The sequence below is a fragment of the Lytechinus pictus genome, chromosome 16, assembly GCF_037042905.1.
Source record: "Lytechinus pictus isolate F3 Inbred chromosome 16, Lp3.0, whole genome shotgun sequence".
NCBI lineage: Eukaryota > Metazoa > Echinodermata > Echinoidea > Temnopleuroida > Toxopneustidae > Lytechinus > Lytechinus pictus.
The window spans coordinates 212,937-228,198 of record NC_087260.1 but is presented as its reverse complement, the minus strand read 5'-3'; the positions used below and the strand labels follow the sequence as shown (position 1 = coordinate 228,198).

The 15,262-nt window shown below is 36.8% G+C and overlaps 1 long non-coding RNA gene across 1 annotated transcript; it reads left to right on the top strand.

Moving 5' to 3' along the window:
• Positions 1–213: 213 nt before the first annotated feature.
• On the top strand, positions 214–8,003 carry LOC129266041 (uncharacterized). Its single transcript, XR_010296047.1, has 3 exons — positions 214–283; positions 5,939–6,148; positions 7,610–8,003. It is a non-coding gene; the product is annotated as an uncharacterized LOC129266041 (long non-coding RNA).
• The last annotated feature ends 7,259 nt before the right edge of the window (positions 8,004–15,262 follow it).

Below are 15,262 nucleotides of genomic sequence, written 5' to 3'. Positions count from 1 at the left end.
GACGAAATGATTTTGTGTCAAAACACAAAAAAATTTCGTCGACGAAATGATTTTGTGTCAAAACACAAAAAAATTTCGTCGACGAAATGATTTTGTGTTTTGACATAAAATCATTTCGTCTCCTCTGTCTCGAAGGGGACATAAGAAGGTCGCTGATTGGCTGCATCTTGCTCAAGCTGTTTTCGATCCGGGACGATCACACTTTTTCACAGCTCGTTATTCATGCCTACATGAGCTGCATACAACTGCTCTAATCGGTAGGATGTGGACGGACATTGCATTCGTAAGTTCAGCTATGTTTTCGACTTCAAAATTACGTTGAAAAAAAAATGGGAATTCGTTAGTCGTTACCAAACTTGCATTTGCAAAAAGCTGTGTAACAATACTAGTCCCGTGTATTTAAGTTTATGTACTGTAGTCAGCAGACCATGGGGGGGGGGGTTGGTCTTTTCTGCACACCTAAAAAGTAAAATGGTTATGAATTATACAGGTTGAAGATATTTAGGCCTTGATCTTAATAAATAATGTACAATTCATTCCGAGCAAAATGCTGAAAATTTCATTGAAATTGGATGACAACAAAAGTTATTGATGCCTGGCCGTACATGCCGTATGAAACTCTAACGTTAGGCTACTCCACTCAGTGACTCACGCGTGTTGCGAGGTTAGTATTAGTATACTAACCTCGCACCATTAACCACTGGGCGTTGTGGCGTGCGCCTGTAATCCAAGCTATGCGGGGAAGTTACAAATTGATGCAGAGGTTCGAGCCCTGGTCACGTCTTTCGGATGGTGACGTTAAAGGTCGGTCCCAGACGTAAATAATCATATCTGATTGATACACGTCTGACAAAACTCAAATACACACATTAACCACGTTTGGCAATGGATTTCTAACTAGTGGGTCACGCGTGCTGTGATCCCACTTCTGGTGTCCACAACACACAGCTTCTATTGCTTGATTTTTCTGTGCGCGGCGGCATGTAATGAACCCTTGAGTGACTAGGCCTAAAAAACTCAGGCAATGGTTCGTATAGCCAGCCATTAAACACTCCACTATGACCTATAGGTGAAGCGGAGGTTAGCAGTAGTGAAGTGTAGTTGAGCTTACACGAACCATCGCCTGCTGTACTAGTATAGTTGTGGTAGCCTTGGCCCTGGCCCCACTCATTACTAGTTCGAGGTTAGTTGCTACATATAGTTGCTACAGTACATGTATAGATCTATAGTACTAACCTCGTACACCGAACTGCATTTGGCCCTGGATTTCTGTGAAGTTGGCAAACATCGCTTCATTACAATACAGAATTAATATTTGCCGAAACTCCTCGCTACTCACCGGGGCGCTTTGCGGTGAGTAGCCATAATACAAAAAGTCAATAGTATATTTCTAATTAAATCAAAATCATATTAAAAAAAAAGCAAATTTGATTACTTTGGAGTTTGGACTAGAAAGTGACTTCGCGTGTCTCTTCTTTTTACGCAAATAAAAGGAAGCCAGATGGTGGCGCTAATAAATTTCACAGCCTTGATTCAGGCTCGTTTCAAATGCAGCTCCTCGGTAATTATGCCCCCGCAGACAAAGTCCGGAGGGGGCATTAAGCGTTGCCCCTGTCCGTTGATTCGCCCGCCCCCCCCCCCACTTGGTTTCCGCGCAATAAATCGAAATATATTTCGATTTATATATATTGATTAAAAAACAATTTGGTGTGTAGGTACATGACACCATAGTACAGGCTAACTTTGAATTCGGAGTCTGCAGGTCCAAGGTCACAGCTCATGAAATATCCGAGTTGGTTTCCGCATGATGACTTATGAAATATTCAACAGATTTATAAAAATTAGGGTGTGTAGGTAGATGACACCATATACAGGCTAAGTTCGGAGTCGGCAGGTCAAAGGTCACGGCTCATTAAATATGCAATTTAGTTTCCGCATGATTACTTATGAAATATTCTACATATGTAAACGAATTTGAGTGTGTAGGTAGATGACACCAAAATACAGGTCAAGTTTGAATTCGTAGTCGGCAGGTCAAAGGTCACGGCCCATTTAATATGCAATTTAGTTTCCGCATGATTACTTATAAAATATTCTACATATTTAAACAAATTTGAGTGTGTAGGTAGATGATACCAATACAGGCTAAGTTCGAATTCGGAGTATGCAGGTCAAAGATCACAGCTCCTTAAAGATATCTTATGAAATATTCAACAGATTTTTAAAAAATTTGGGTGTGTAGGTAGATGATGATGATGATGATGCACAGCATTTTTACAGCGGCGTAACAGGGTTCGGTGGCCAGGGGGGGGGGGGGGCAAGAGCCAAAAATTTCCCAGTCATATCATGGTATGAATAGGCGTAATGGTGTAATAAGGCGACTATTTTGAGAAGGCCAGAATTTATCTTTAAAAAAAAATTGCGAGCGAGCAATTTTTTTTAAACCTTTTTAATACAAAAATCCAATTTTGTGATAGATTTTGACATGATATCCAGATAATAAATTTATTTAATTCTTCTCTCTTTAGATTCCTTTTTTGTCACGGTGGTCTGTACGCCACTGTGAAGAGGATTCTTTGCGGCAGTAAAAAACAAAACAAAAAAACTACGAGGAGCGCAGTATAGAACATGTGCCAAAAGGCTGCTTTATATATATAAGTCCTGAGCGAGCGAAGCGAGCGAGAAAAAAAATCAACTTTTCATGAGAATCTAACTTTGAGCTATTTTTTAACATATTCAGTAATTAAAATCATATCCTACAATACTTTTCCAACAAAAAAGGAGGTAATTCCTCCTTTTTTTTGTTCTTGGCTGTAGAACTTTTTGGGGCCATGGCCCAACCCTTCCATACGCAGTGCTGTGCGTTTGGGGTCCAGGGCAGAGCCCCAGGAACTTCTTGATATTAAAGCCATTTAAACCTTGCAGATTTCCCCAATTTTAATCAAATCGCAGGCATAATATAGCTTTTACACAACACATTTATTCAACCCAGTTGCGTAATGAACCAAATATTTTGAGGGGGCAAAACATAGAACTGTGAGAAAAATGTGTAAAAAGTCGCCAGTGTGCAAAGCGAGCTGGAAAAAATTGCCTATTGAAATTAAAATCTAATTATGTGATAGATTTTTCAATTATATTCAGCAAATAACACATTTCATTGTTTCCATTCATTTCATTATACGTCATGTACGTTGTCTCCTATAAAATTTCTTTTATATCCTCTTGGGTGTGGAACCACGACCCCCCCCCCCCCCCGCCTGTATGGCAGTGATTGAACGTGATTGAACGGGGGCGTTATAGAGCCATTTGAAGATTATAAATGAAGAGCCCCTACTTTGTGGGGTCTGGGGCAAAGCCCCGGTAGCTTATTTGCATAAAATTTAGAAAACTTATAGCACAATGTTGTATGCATCCCATCTTTCTTCCCGCTCTTTAATTTCAATCATCAGCAGCCCGGTCGTGTTTTTTTTTCTTGTTCCTTTTCTTTGTTTTCTAATTTAGCTCTTGACTAATTACATTCTACCTTCGTTTCCCGCTATTGTTTGCCATTTTGTCATCTTTTAATTTATTTCCCACCGTGCTATTGCATTACATAGGCCCTTTTCTCAATGATTTGTTCTTTTTCAAATGTTAATTCTATCGTACATTTTCCCGCTTTCCTCCCTTTTCTACTAAAAACAGTTTTTTCTTCGTTGTCTTTTTCCTTTTCTCTTTCCATTTCTCTTTCCTCCTTTCCTTTTCCCCTTTCCTTCCCCTTTCCCTTTCTTTCTCCCTCCTTTTTTTCTTTTTCCCGTTTTTTTTTATTTTCCCGGTGAAATCCACCAGGGGGGGGGGCAACTTGCCCCCCTGCCCCCCCCCCCCCGCCTGTTACGCCACTGCATTTTTATAGCACCATATATCTGTCAAAGACATTCAAATGCATATTGGAGGAGCCAGCCAATCTGGGTCGCCTACAAGGGCGCGCACACAGAACTGTGACCCGCAGGTCTCTCCTCCCGATAACTGGTTGGGGGAATGCAGGTGGACCACTACACAGGGTCATTAAATATGCGAGTTGGTATCCTCATAATAACTTATAAAAATTTCAACAGATTTTTAAAAAATTGGTTGTTTAGATAGATGACACCATAATACATGCAAATGAGCCTCGAAATTCGAAAATTATAATATTACATAATAATTCATAGAAAATGAATTATATTGCACACAAGTGGGATAAATCATTCAATAGTAATTGTAATGCACAGAATTATAACAAGTGTTGGTAAAACATCACAAAACCATTCATTTTAAAGTAGTAAAATAATTGAATTGACAAAGATTCTACCACTTCAGGCCATCCATAATTGGACTCGTACTCGTCGCTTTCAGACCCTTATCAAGATTTTGATAAATTATCTCTCTAATATATGCATAGAATTTATAAAATCGTGTGTTTCGGTATCTAAAGAGTTTATTCATGATGATAATATTTTGATGGTGTTTGGAATCCTAAAAACCTGTATAATTATCATCATTTTAGGAAGAAAGCCTGTATGGTTTACTTAAACTATTCAAATTTTATATCTGGGGATACCCATCTCAATGTCCACATACATGTGATTTTTTTTGTCATGAAATGAATTACTGATAATTTCATTTCCTCAGCAATTTAATGCCCATGTCTGCATGTTTGAGTATGTTTTATGCATATTTCGCCTCTGCTATTATTTTGATAGGATGTATTTCCAAATTCATCACAATAATTGTAAGTTTTATCATAATTTTACTTTTTGAAAATTATGCTATTTTTGTTCCACCAATAGTATCAATATGACGATATCAATGGATTCTAGTTTATCCTTTTGGGTAAGATTGGAACTAACTCTGTGTTTAATAGATAAAGATATATGACTAACTTGTCCAGGTAATGAGAAATGGGCCCCTGCTGAGTAGGCCTAGAGTTTTTATGCCCCCGCAGACGAAGCCCGGAAGGGGCATTAAGCGTTGCCCCTGTCCGTCCCCCCACTTGGTTTCTGCGCAATAACTCGAAACATATTTAATGGATTAAAAAAAATTGTGGTGTGTAGGTAGATGACCACAAAATACAGGCTAAGTTCGAATTCGATGTACGCAGGTCAAAGGTCACATCTCATTATATATGCAAGTCGGTTCAAAGGTCTAAATTTGTTAATTAATTATATATATGCATATTGGTTTCTGCATAATATTAAGTTCAATCATATTGAATGGATTTCTGATCGCGTTAAAGGGGAATCCAGCCTTGGCCATTAAATGTTGTGTTGGGAAGGAGAAAAATTAATTAAACAGAATGGTGAAAGTTTGAAAGAAATCGGACAAGCAATAAGAAAGTTATAGCTGCTTTAAAATTGAGATCACTAATACTATGTAGATTTCAAATTGGCAACTGGATAAGTAAATTATGACAAGGGGCAAGGACAAATTTCCTATAGGCCATGTACTTTATTATCAGGGATTAGTGGTTTTCTCCTAAGTACCCATTCCCCTGGGGCAGTAATCTAAATATAACCCAGGTAGTATATTGTTTTATGTCCTCATGAAAGAAAAATATTAATTTGAAATAAAACTTTTGGGGAAAAAAATCACATTTTCGCCATAATATGAATTGGAGTACATGGAAGAGTAGTCCTTGCCTTACATCACTATGACATCCCATATGCAGCCAATTTGAAGTCTCCATGGGTACAGTGATTACCAATATTTACAACTTTTAAAAATTCATAACTTTCTTGTTGTTTGTCCAATATTGTTCAAACTTTCACCTATCAACTTGTCTGATTTTTCTTTTCCTTATAAAAACCAATTTTTGTTTGGGTTGGATTCCCCTTTAAGCGGGGGCATCTGTGTCCTTTGGACATGTCAAATTTTCTTAATTATGTGTAATTGATTTTATGACATGTGTTTACATTTGCTGCAGATTCCCATTCAGCCGTTGGACTGAACCTGTACTGTCTGTAACACAGTATGGATGGTCAATATGAAGCGAGCTTCATTGAATTTCTCCAAGAGCTCTGTACTCCGTTCTGATCATTTTGAAGATGGTTGCTTTGACAGGACTGGGCAAGTGACTCGTCTTAGACAGGATGCTGTCCCAACCATGTTTGATTTCCTGTCTCGTCTTCAGAAGGTACAGTAGATCTATATCATACATGTGTTCTAAAGAAATATTATGATAGAACATTGCTTTGAATATTCCATTTTCAGTAGCCAAATAGAGATGAAAATTATCCTATTTGGGAGGGTAACCATGGACCTGGGCCTATACTGTGTATTTACAGTGAACTCTTACTAAATGAACAAATATATTAAAAATTTGGTTTACCCTACATAATAATCCTGGGCTACTTTGAGATTGCATAGCCCGGGGGGGGGGGGCCTTTTTGGTCCCCCTCTTCAGATCTCCATGCACTGTCGATCGCAACGAAAACCGATGCACACGTCACCATCAATGTAATCTGCAAGCATGGAGCTCGACATTTTTCACGATAAATCCGTCGCGCGAATTTTTTTGACCGCGTCACTCGTTGACTTTTTACTTTTAAGTCTTGCGCAACTTTTGAGACCAAAATTGTGACCCCCAGGTACAGGGTTCCGAAATTACGCAACATTTCGTAACTGCATGCAGAACCAAAATTGCTCAAAAACGTGTATTTGTGTACAAATCCAATGCAAGTAGTGTTTTTAGCCAAAATTTATAAAATGTATCATATTTTTCCTTTTACTGCTCAAAATCAATTAATTTTATCTTGTTTATGGTAAAAAAAAACGTCTCCGACAATTTCCATTGAAAAAACAATAAAAAACAAAAAGTCGAAAAACACAGAAATACATAAGAAATTTAGAAAACAATAAAATACATAAAAAATGAATGTGATGTTCACAACTTTTTTAAAAATTTATTTAATCAGATGCCTATAAAGAGTAAGTGAAACAAAAATGAGCATTTTGGGGGCATTATTTAATGGTAAATCAAATTTCTACTTTTATGTATTTTATTGGTTCTATAATTCCATACGTATTTCTTTGTTTTGGGACCTTATGTATTTTATAGTTTTTTTTTTTCAATGGGATCACTTCGTGGCACTATTCCAATTATAAAAAGCAAGATTTGATTATTTTCAACCAATTAGTGCAAGAATAATGATGCAGTTGTCAATTATGACTGAAAATATAATTTCCATTGGAATAAATATGTATACAAAATAATATTTTTGAGCAATTTTCGGTCCAACATGAACTCATAAAATGTTGCGTAACTGCGTATCTGGGCGTCTCGAATTTTGTCTAAAAGCTCTGCGAGAATTGAACGAAAAAAAAAATTGTGGTACCTCGTTTCTCATTGTGGACTTATCGTGAAATAATAATAAGCCCCCCCCCCCCCAGGGGCTAGATAGGGTTAATATATCATCATGAATATGTAAAAAAACATTTATTTTGTTGCAAGTCACTGGAAAAGGTTTGATTTCTAAATAAATATTATTCTTCATGCATTATCGAATATTTAATTGAAAAATTTAAAGTTATCTTTTCATTCTTGTATCTGTTTTTGTTCAATATTTTTTTTTTTTAATTCATTCGTCTCGTACAGAATTCACCAAACCAAGGAATTCCCCGAAAGAAAGATGTTTTGATTCAGCAAACAACCTCCCAGATACTGCAAAGACACCTGTACCAAAGTCTTCAGCACCTTTATTTCTCAAGGACCACTCCTACTCAATATCAGAAAGTCCAAGAGGGGTAAAGTGGAAGTTAACAGCAATAATGGACTGTATTAAGAACTTGGAGAAGAGGCTGAAAACCACACACGAGAAGTCCCGCCGTGTACATTACTTGCTCTTAAGTTTGGACAAACATAACCTGCAAAACTTTACAACAAATAATTACCCCAATGTGCATTCTGATTATTTAAAATAGCTCAATGAAATAGTTTATCAGTGGGCATGTAACAAAAGTGAATTCATTAAATTTGAACGTGTTGCAAAAATGATGTCTTACACTATATTCATTCTGACTTAGAATGTCAGAAGAGAAAAAAGTTTGTGAAAAGTAGGAATGACGGTAAGATGACAGAAGAATAGAACAGGATAGAGCAAGGGGGACAGATAAAGGACAAGTCCACCCCAAAAATTGTTGATATGAATAAAAAGAGAAAAATCCAACAAGCATAACACTGAAAATTGATAAAAAAAATCGGATGTAAAATAAGAAAGTTATGACATTTAAAAATTTTGCTAAATTTTACAAAAGAGTTATATGCACATTCTGTACACAGTCGGTATGCAAATGAGGAGACTGATGACGTCATCCACTCACTATTTCATTTGATATATAGAATAAGGTATATTCTAATTTTCTCCTTGTCATGTTAAACAAAATTTTATTCCTCCCTGATCATGTGGAATTAGCATTATTCAATACTTTTTTGGTTCAGTAAAGTTTGTCCTTATGGTAAAATCTGTAAAAAATGAAATATTGTATAATTCAAACAATGAAAAACAAAATAAACAGTGAGTGAGGGACATTATCGACTGTCTCATTTGCATGTCACTGAGTTGTGAATATTTTTGTTTTGTGAAAAATAAGTGAAAATTTAAAATGCCATAACTTTCTTAGTTTACATCCGATTTTGATGAAATTTTCAGCGTTATGCTAGTTTGATTTTTCTCAATTTAACTGAACCAACAATTTTCTTGGGTAGACTTGACCTTTACTAATGAGCTGTTGGATAGAGACAAAAAGATGAATTGAGATTGATAGAGAAAGAGAGACAGGTGTGGGGGAGCCTTTGGTGAATGCCTGAGAAAGCGAATATCACCATAATTTTTTTTTGAGGATTTGGACAGTAATGAATAGTACATGTTTTTTCTGTTGGTATTTCTCAAAATATGTGTATGTTGTATGTAATGAAATGGGTATAATCCTTTTGTAAGATACACTCATTCAGAAAATATTAACTAAACAAAAAAAAGCCAAATTATATTTTACTTATTTTCAACTGTTCAGACACTCTCATATCAAAAGTACCCCCCCCCCCTCATTTCAAGGTATTGGAGAGAGAGAGAGGTTGGATGAGAAATGGATTGGCTGTCTGCAGAAAAAAATGCAGGGGGAGCAAAACATTTTTAGGATATGTTCAAGGGAGCGAAGCGACCGAGCAGAAAAATTATTCTGGGGATATATGTGAGAGAGCAAAGTGACGAGATGAACAAATGCAGGGGCCAAAATATTTCGAGAATATGTGAGAGGGAGCAAAGTGACCAAGCAGAAGTAAAAGGAAAGAGAGACAAAAAATTGTGGTATGTGTGAGGGAGCAAAGCATCCGAAAAAAAAACCAGAAAGCAGGTCAATCAAAATATTTTTCGAATTTGTGCTGGTGCGCGACACGTTCACTCCCGAGCGATAGGGACTTGTTTAAAAATGGCATAGGAAATATGCGTTTTCTATAATCATGGTAAACTGATAATATGGTAGAATTTAGGTGTTGTAAGAGTTAAATTCAGAATGAACTGTATTGGCTGGTTAGACATGCGCAGAGGATTATTTGTCTTTATCCATTTTTATTTTCACATTTGTCTTTTGTTTGATTTTATTTTCCAGGGGGTAAGCCCCCCCTCCCCCCGTTCCTGTGGATACCAATGGGGCGGGGGCTTGGAATAGTGCAAGTTAGAGAGGGTGAATCTGAACTTTATAGATATCAAAAGAGAAAGAAAGAATTGTAAAATGAAAATGAATAAAAACAAAGATAGAGAGGGGGAGAGTGAGAAAGCAGGTGAACTTTCGAGGGGCATTAAAAAGTCTCAGATTAAAAACAAAATTTTTGTTTTTGTAATTGTTTATTTTATTTACCCAGGGTCAGTCAAAATATTTTGGAATATGTGCGAGGGAGCGACACATTCACTCCCGAGCGGTAGGGACTTGTTTTAGGAAACATGCGTTTTCTAAGAATGGTAAACGCATATTTTAAGGTAAATTGCCAATTCGTCTACTGCCATACAGTCCACTCACCACATGGTCTACCTTCATTTTGTCTATAAATGCCATTTCGTCCAATAGCAATTTCGTTTACCACCCATTTAGTCTAATTCTATTAAGGCTAATGCCATCTCCATTAATCAGTTCGTCCAATGTTCATTTAGTTCAAGCCATGTTGGCTAATATCAGTTGGTCCAATATCCAAATTATCTACCGGATAATTGTCATTTCGTCTATCATTTCGTCCACCACCCATTAGGTCCAATAATCAGTTTGTCTAACAACAAAATCGCCCAGTTCGTCCAATTCTCAAATCGTCCAATAGTCATTTAGTCTAATAGCCAATTGGTCCAATAGCCATGTTGTCTAATACAACTATAATGCATCATCCGGGGGGGGGGGACGAAATGACTTCTTAAATATACCTTGAAATTCCTGAAGATAAAAAATATATAACTAGGCCTGCTATCAGGAATGGAATGATGCGGTACAGCATGCAGCCTCCTACCGCTCTCTCTACCACATCACGCACACAAAAGGGGGAATTGGAGTGGTTAAAAATGATAAAATTTAAATAGGGTCCTTTGATTTGGAATTTACCCTCATTTCTTTTTTTAACAAATGCACACCTAAAAATGATAATCATCACTCATCATATAACAATGATAATAATTGTAATAATAGTAATTAATGATAGTACTAATAAACAAGAAATGTACTATAATAATAACGATAACAGCCTTGGACGGTACAAAAAAAAATAAAAAAGAGATAAAAGTGGGAAAGGATGGGGAGAACATTACATAAAAACCTAAAATGTATTACAATGGAGCTTAAAAAAACACTAATAAAAGATTAATCAAACGACAGGTGTAAATTAATAACAAATCACAAGAGCAACAGGAGTCGAATTAGCAATACACAGGCACCAAACTAGAAGGACTGCTAGTAGTAGACTATTCCTATTTGATTGTAGACGAAACGAATATTGACCGGGATGGCAATTGGACCCATTGATGATTAGACCAAATGATTGTTAGATGAAATGGGTTTAGACTAAGTGACAGTGGATCAACTGCAGTTAGACAAAATGGAACATAGACAAAATGTAAGTAGACTAAGTGGTCAGTGGCCATTTGCCCTTAGACCAATTGGCTATTGGACTAAATGGTAATAGACATAATGAAAATGGACAAAGTGGCTATTGGACAAATTGGCCAAAAATGCAATTAGACCAAATGAAAGTAGACAAATTGGTTATTAGACGAACTAGCTATTGGACAAAATGGTAATTGGAAGATGTGGAAAAGGAACAACTGATGGTAGATGAAATGACATACCATTTGGTGAGTGGACAAAATGGCAGTAGACGAAATGGCAATAAACCTATTATAGGCCTACGGTAGAATTTAGGTGTTTTACGAGTCAAATTCTGAATGAACTGTATTGGCTGGTAAGACATGCGGCAAGGATCTGTGTCTCTTATCCATTTTTATTTTTCACATTTCTTTTGTTTGATTTCAGTTTTCAGGGGAAGCCCCCCCCCCCCCCCTCCTGTGGAAGCCAGTGGGGCTGGGGCTTAGAATAGTGCACGATAGAAAGGGAAAAACCGGAACTTTAGATATCAAAAGAGAAACAAAGAATTGTAAAAATGAAAACAAAGATAACGAGAGAGCGGGTGAGCTTTCGAGGGGCATAAGAAAGTCTGAGATTAGAAAAATCATTTTTATTTATTTCTTTATTCATTTATTCTGTTTTATTTACCCAGGGTAGCCTATTCAGTACAAAACTGCTTTACAAGAGAGCACTGCACATCTAAATGTATTTATCAGCATTAATAGTTTATACATAATTTTTAAAATGAGCGCGAATCTCAGGATAATGTTTGATATTCCAACCAGAAAAATTGGCATTTTAAGCATATAATCCCCTGCCCCATTGGCATCCACAGGAGGGTGGGCCTTTCTGCCTGGAAACTGAAATCAAAAGAAAAGTGTGGAAAATGGATGAAAGACAAAGATCCTCTGCGCATGTCTTACCAGCAAATGCAGCTCATTCAGAATCTAACTCTTAGAGCACCTAAATTCTACCGTAGGCCTACAATATGTGTTTACCATGCTTAGAAAACGCATATTTCTTAAGCTATTTTTAAACAAGTCCCTACTGCTCAAGAGTGAACGAGTCGCTTCCTCACACATATTCGAAAATATTTTAACCTGCTTTTTTATCGGTTGCTTTGCTCCCTCACATACCCCAACAATTTTATGTCCTCTACATTTCTTCTGCTTGGTCACTTCGCTCCCTCTCACATATTCCCCAAATCTCTTGTCCCTTGCATTTTTCTTCTCTGTCATTTCGCTCTCTCGCATATATTGCAAAATAATTTTCTGCTGTCGCTTCGCTCCCTTGCACATATCCCAAAAATGTTTTGCCCCCCCCCCCGTATTTTTTTTTTCTGCAGACAGCCATGTCCCGTTCATACTCTCTCTCCAATACATTGAAATGATGGGGGGGGGGGCACTTTGGATATGAGAGTTACTGAACAATTGAAAATCAGTGAATTATTTGGCTTTTTTTTTCTTTTGTTTAGTTAACATTTTCTGTGTGAGTGAAACTTCCGAAGGATTATACCCGTTTCGTTACATAAAACATACAAGTATTTTGAGAAATACCAACAGAAAAAAAAACCCAGATTCTTCCTGACTGTTCAAATCCTTTAAAAAATTATGGTAATCTTCGCTTTCTCAGGCGTTGATCACAGGCTCCCCCAACACCCGTCTCTCTTTCTCTATCACCCCCATTCTTAATTCATCTTTTTGTCTCTATCCAACAGCTCATTCATAACTATCGCCTTGTTCTATCCTGTTCTATTCTTCTGTCAGCTTGCTGTCATTCCTACTTTTCACAAATTTTTTTCTCTTCTGACATTCTAAGTCAGAATTAATATACTGTAAGACATCATTTTTGCAACATGTTCAAATTTAATGAATGCACTTTTGTTACATGCCCAGTGGTAAACTTTTTCATTGAGCTATTTTAAATAATCAGAATGCACATAGCGTAAATTATTTGTTGTAAAGTTTTGCGAGTCATGTTTGTCCAAACTTAAGAGCAAGTAATGTACACGGCGGGACTTCTGCTGTGTGGTTTCAGCCTCTTCTCCAAGTTTTTAATAGTCCATTATTGCTGTTATCTTCCACTTTACCCCTCTTGGACTTTCTGATATTGAGTAGGAGTGGTCCTCGAGAAATGAAGGTGCTGAAGACTTTGCAGTATCTGGGAGGTTGTTTGCTGAATCAAAACGTCTTTCTTTAGGGGTATTCCTTGGCTTGGGTGAATTCTGTACGAGATGAATGAATTCAAAAAAAGAAACATATAAGAAATATTGAACAAAAACAGATAGAAGAATGAAAAGATAGCTTTAAATTTTTCAATTACATATTCGATAATACATGAAGAATAATATTTATTTAGGAATCAAACCTTTTCCAGTGACTTGCAACAAAATAAATGTTTTTTTTTTAAAATATTCATGATGATATATTAACCCTATCTAGCCCCCCGGGGGGGGGGGGATTAATAAGCCCCCCCCCCCCCCCCATCCACATATTTCACGATAAGTCCACAATGAGAAACGAGGTACCATTATTTTTTTTCCGTTCAATTCTCGCAGAGCTTTTGAGACCAAATTCGAGACGCCTAGATACGCAGTTACGCAACATTTTATGAGTTTATGTTGGACCAAAAATTGCTAAAAAATATTATTTTGTATACATATTTAATCCAATGGAAATTCTGTTTTCAGTCATAATTGACAAATGCATCAGTATTCTTGCACTGATTGGTTGAAAATAATCAAATCTTTGCTTTTTATAATTGGAATAGTACCACGAAGTGATCCCATTGAAAAAAAAAAAAATAAAATACATAAGGCCCCAAAACTAAGAAATACGTATCCCCCATGGAATTATAAAACCAATAAAATACATAAGATTAGAAATTTGATTTACCATTTTTTTCAGGAGCACATTTGTTTAGAAATCATAGAATTTGGGGAATTATTTAGAGATTTACCTTTAAAGCAGAGAATTCTATATTTAGGCATACATTAGCATTATTAATTTATTAAAAATAAATTTAAATTCTGTAAAATCAGCAATACACCCTTAGCTCCATGCTTGCAGATTACATTGATGGTGACGTGTGCATTGGTTTTCGTTGCGATCGACGGAGATCTGAAGAGGGGGACCAAAAAGCCCCCCCCCCCCCGGGCTATGCAATCTAAAAGTAGCCCAGGATTATTATGTAGGGTAAACCAAATTTTTAATATATTTGTTCATTTAGTAAGAGTTTACTGTAAATACACAGTAAAGGCCCAGGTCCATGGTTACCCTCCCAAATAGGATAATTTTCATCTCTATTTGGCTACTGAAAATGGAATATTTAAAGCAATGTTCTATCAAACCAAAGGTAGATAATACAGAGAAAATATTTCTTTAGAACACATGTATGATATAGATCTACTCTACCTTCTGAAGACGAGGCAGGAAATCAAATATGGTTGGGACAGCATCCTGTCTAAGACGAGTCACTTGCCCAGTCCTGTCAAAGCAACCATCTTCAAAATGAGCAAAACGGAGTACAGAGCTCTTGGAGGAATTCAATGAAGCTCGCTTCATATTGACCATCCATACTGTGTTACAGTACCGGTTCAGTCCAACGGCTGAATGGGAATCTGCAGCAAATGTAAACACATGTCATAAAATCAATTACACATAATTAAGAAAATTTGACGTGTCCAAAGGACACAGATGCCCCCGCTTAACGCGATCAGAAATCCATTCAATATGATTGAACTTAATATCATGCAGAAACCAATATGCATATATATATAATTAACAAATTTAGACCTTTGAACCGACTTACATATATAATGAGATGTGACCTTTGACCTGCGGACTCCGAATTCGAACTTAGCCTGTATTTTGTGGTCATCAACCTACACACCAAAACATTTTTTTTATCCATTAAATATTTTTCGAGTTATTGCGCGGAAACCAAGTGGGGGGGGGACGGACAGGGGCAACGCTTAATACCCCCTCTGGGCTTCGTCTGTGGGGGCATAAAAACTCTAGGCCTACATGTACTCAGCAGGGGCCCGTTTCTCAACACTTGGACAAGTTAGTCATATAACTTTATCTACCAAACACAGAGTTAGTTCCAATCTTACCCAAAAGGATTAACTAGAATCCATTGATATCGTATACTA